Raw genomic sequence first — 4940 nt, 5'->3', positions numbered from 1 at the left:
GAGACCCCAGGGTCAAGAAATTCACAATTTCGGTAAAGCACCTTAAGACCCTTCCATCTATGAAGAGTATTTGATTCTACCATATCTGGGTCTTGAGAAGAAGATTTTTGAAATTTCAGTCAATTCAACCCTTTTTGGCCCCACCCATCAGCCCCTGGGGGTCAGTCAGGGCTCATAGGTGCATACTATCAAACTGCTACTTAATACTGATAATGCTAACCCAAATTGAATTACTTCCAATGGCAATTAAACAAATGTTGGTCCAAAAAGTGATTTCTCTATATAAACTATAGTAAAGGTTACCCCCTCCCCAGGGGGAAACGTGAGACCCCCCAGGGTCATGAAATTCACAATTTCGGTAAAGCACCTTAAGACCCTTCCATCGATGAAGAGTATTTGATTCTACCATATCTGGGTCTTTAACTCGATCGGTTGAGTGTAAGACTAGTAAGCCAGAGGTCCCGGATTCGATCCCATGCGGAGGTAGTGATTTATATTTAATCAATCATGCGCTCTGTTACACTTATATTGTATGCATTATATATGCTTACTCAAATGGATTAACAAAGGATGAAGACTTAGCTGATGCTGTGACTGTCTGTCGTCTTCTTAATCTGAAACATATCAACGTAATCATTCAATCAGAACAAGTAATGTGTGAAAATACAGCTGTATAAGTATACTTGTAAGCAATGAACATAATAAGTAGTTCATGATTATTGTATTTCCAAATATAATAAAATCTTGATTTTATTCAAAGGCAATAACTTATGGTACTTCATTTTCATACAACAAGAAACGGACACAAGTTGGGTTGAAATTCAGAGACCTTTTATAATTACACAAATTTAATTTGATATGTTTTGCATGGTTTGCTGTTGGCGACTGTAAAATGGGCCATAATTGTAGTACGAGCAATCAGATTTTCATGAATATCAAATTTGGACATATATATTGATGGTACAATTTATAATTGTATATTCTTATACACCATATATGATTAAAATGCATAATTCTTTCACAAATTTATTATGCGGAAATAAAAAGGGGTCATAATCATGATAATGGTCAGACTTTCATGAATATCAAAGTTAAGCTGCACATTGATGAATGTACCTTCATGTATATACCAAATATGATTCAAATGTGTCAATTCTCAAAAGTTATTATGCATAAACAAAATGTGTGACATATGGACAGTCAGATGGGACGGACATGGCTGACACTTCATGTCCCAACCCGTCTTTTTAATGGTGGGGGCATAAAAACAATGTCAATAGTATCATACAGTACCTCTCGGAGAAAACTGGCGCAGTTGTTTCCTTTATGCATTCAATTCCAGACAAACCAGAACCACTAAAAATTTAAAAAAGTACTCCCTGACTAAATACAAATGCATACCGTGTAAAGCTGTAGTATTTTATATGAAAAAGCACACCTAAACATTAAACTGATCAATAACTCAGCAATAAACAGCAATTCAACGGAAATCTCCAGTCTATCTTAGTTTAAACCGACATGGTGGCTCAGAGGTCAAGTGTTTGCGTTGAGGTGGTAGGTTGGTGCTAGATTCTAAGGTAGGGGTTCCAATCCTTAATTTGCCACATCAATAAGCAAGACGTTAAAATTAGGCAATCTTCTTGCTCCCTGCTAAGTACTCAGCATTTCTAGGACTGGTTCAGGGTCAGGATAATGTAACCGAGTATCATGTCAATAAGCAAAATAGTATAGTGCTTATAATTATCATGAGCATTTCACTTGAGTTAACACACAGCTAAGGTTTGAATATCTGCATTATAAGCAGGATAGTATATGGTATGCCAACCTGAACACATGGGTGTTAACCCTCTAGACCTGTGAACTCAGATTTCTGCCCAGTCAGTATAAGCTCAGAACTTTTGACACAAGTTGTAATTCATTTGTTGTAGAATCAGTTTTTTAATTGATTGCATGCATACCGTACAAGATCCATGGTGATTTTCACATTTTTAATATAAGAACATACAAGAAAGTTATTAATCCATACATGATCAGATTCAAAGTAATATAATGAAGTTCACTATAAACTAGCTAGATCACCAGTAATACACAAGTGAGAACATGTATTCTGAAATGCAGTAGCTTATATTTATAACTTATGATAATATATTGTAAGCTAGTGATTTTTAAGCTTCATACCCTCCAGCAGATTCTTCTGAAGAAATTTCAGAAGCAAGCAGGGGTAAGCTTGATGGGTACTGAATCAAACTCAAAGCAGATGGCGTTGAGGTAAATGATGGACCTGGAATTGGGCCAGTTGTTGATTGAGAAGAAGGACCTGGATGAATGCGTGGTGTTGATGGCAACTGAATTGTAACTGGTGTTGCTGTGCATGTTTGAGGCAGGGCAACTTCTTGAACTTCATTTTGTTTGTAGTAACTGTGACATCAATGAATAATAATTAATTCTATTTCCAGGCAATACAATAAAGCATACATTTATAATACATATATACCGGTAAATGTATAAATTTAAGCAGAAATATTTCTGATTTTGATATAAATTCAACGGCAATTGCATAAAAATGAAAATAAAAACTTCCGGCAAAGTTGCCCCCTTTGGGGCCCCATTGTTTATTTACAAGCGGATTTTCTCGTTATGTGGGTAATGTAACACCACCACTGTGTTTAATTCTCAAGCAAAGCAAGTCTTTATGCTAAAACATTACCTCCCATAATGTAGTATTCCAAATCAAAGTAATTTGGCCAAGTTGGGAACTTTCAGTTGCAAGTTTTACAGATTAGCGACGAACAAAAATAGCTACCTGTCGAGAAGAAAAGAAGCAACATCCTGGTTCCACCGCAACCCTAGTTCAGCCTTCAGCCTGTTCCATCTGTTGATGTGCTCCCCAATATTAACTCGACTATAACCTGTTAGTCTGGCAAGCTCGAGTTTCCGTCGTTTCCGAGCCGAGGTTGTTAAATATTCACCTGGACGACCATGTTTCGGTGCGTGTGTCGCCATATTGTTTTGGTTTTCGGAGGTCGGGTCATGAGCTCGGGTCATGAAGGTTACGTCATGTCACGTAACTTGTAATTATGCAAAGTAGCCTTTTATGGGAATTTATGCCGACCGGCATTTATTCTTTTTTTTATCTTTATATTTACAGCTCTATGTTTGTAGAAACTTTTCAAACTTGGTATTAGCGTAAAGTTTATAACTTTCTCTATCGAGGAAAAATGAGGATTTGTGTTGGGGAGTTTTTATAAGAGAGAAAGAGCTTTTCCGGCGTCATGTATCTCTTTAATTACCGTTCTAAACGTACAAAACAAGAGTATCAGCGCGCAACCCTCGCTACAAAGGAGGCGATACACGATAGATTAATTAACAAACAGGCTCCGGAAGTCATTCTAGACGACATTAAGTCATTGGACGATTCTATGAATGAACCCAGAGACCTTGGGCAAATTCAAAATGCCAAGTATCTTTTGCAGAAAAAAAACGTGACGACAAACAACCAAACAGTTATAGTCAAAATACGGTGGACGGACTTTTTAAGTGTTCTTAATGAAATCCATGACAGCAATTTCATACGAGAAGTAATTGTTACAAAAGGGAAAACCCCTTCAGTTATCCTTTATCCGACAACCAGCTGACGGATATAAAAACCGCTTGTATCAAAAAAGGCGCAATTTTAGGAATTGATAGGACATTTAACCTTGGACCATGCTTCGTTACTGCCTTGGTTTTTAATAACACCAACTTGGTTAGGAAATGTAAGGAAAATTCTCCTATTATGCTTGGTCCTGTTTATTTACATTGGGATGCGAGCTTTTTCACGTACTCGCGGTTTTTAACGCATATTGCCAGTGTCCTTGATCTTGACTTTGACCTGTGTGACCTCGTTATAGGGTCTAACGAAGAGAAAGCTTTAGTTAAGGCCATAGAAACCAACTTCCCCGATGCCACGCTTACTTTCTGTACACGACACATACAGGAAAACGTTTCGAGACATTTGTCACTTAAAATTGGCATGACTGATAAAGACAAGGCCCCGATCATGTCATCAATCTTTGATGAAGATGTTTTATTGAATTGAAATTCAATAAAAGAATTCAATACCATTGGACAAACGGTTGACGAGTCGTATGGAACACGTTTTGGAAGATATTGGTCAGTAAAGATTTTACCAACGATTAAGCGCAGGGTGATTGAATCGAGATTGCGCAATGCTGCAATTCCAAAAGGTTGGAAAAACAACAATTGCGAATCGATGAATCACATCATCAAACTTCTAGGGGACTGGAAAATATCCAAGGTTCCCAAGCTGATTCAGCGTTTGGATACCATTCAACAATCGCAGTACTCTGACGTACGTAGATCGTTGCATGGTCTTGGAGACTATGAATTGGCCGCGCACGCGCAGCATTTCAAGTAGAGCACAGTTGTGTGGCGCGAATTGATAAAGCGCGCAGAGTTGACCAAGTTCCATCCATTTTACTTGACTATGACTGGAGGGTAAATGATGATCTTTGTGGGAGTGACCACTTCCCAATTTTTCTTCAGAATATTGGGACTCCTCTTGATGATCCTCTACCTCGATGGAATATGCACAAAGCAGATTGGGCCCAATTCCAACACATGTGCATTGAAAAACTAACCATAGACAATTTTACTAACCTCGACGACCCTATCAAAACTTTTACTGAAACACTCACTTCAATTGCCCAAAAGACAATTCCAAAATCCGCTCCAAAACCTACGAAGTTCCTTTTATCTGAAGAATCTTTTAAAACACGCAGTAATCGGGCAGCTGCTCTAAGACGCTACTTCAATTGCCCAACTGCTTCAAACTACAGTGAATTTAAAATTTGGCGGGCAAAGGCTCGGCGATCAATTAAAATTGACAAAAGAAACAGCTGGAGAGAATATGTATCCAAGATATCATCAAACACGTCCTC

The 4940-nt window shown here is 38.0% G+C and overlaps 1 pseudogene; it reads right to left on the bottom strand.

Annotated features, from left to right (window-relative positions):
- The window catches only part of LOC110463191, a 9631-nt pseudogene extending 6628 nt beyond the window's left edge, over nucleotides 1-3003 (bottom strand).
- Nucleotides 3004-4940: the final 1937 nt, after the last annotated feature.

This window comes from Mizuhopecten yessoensis, unplaced genomic scaffold (genome assembly GCF_002113885.1).
Source record: "Mizuhopecten yessoensis strain PY_sf001 unplaced genomic scaffold, ASM211388v2 scaffold10873, whole genome shotgun sequence".
Classification (NCBI taxonomy): domain Eukaryota; kingdom Metazoa; phylum Mollusca; class Bivalvia; order Pectinida; family Pectinidae; genus Mizuhopecten; species Mizuhopecten yessoensis.
This window is presented reverse-complemented; position numbering and strand designations above follow the sequence as displayed.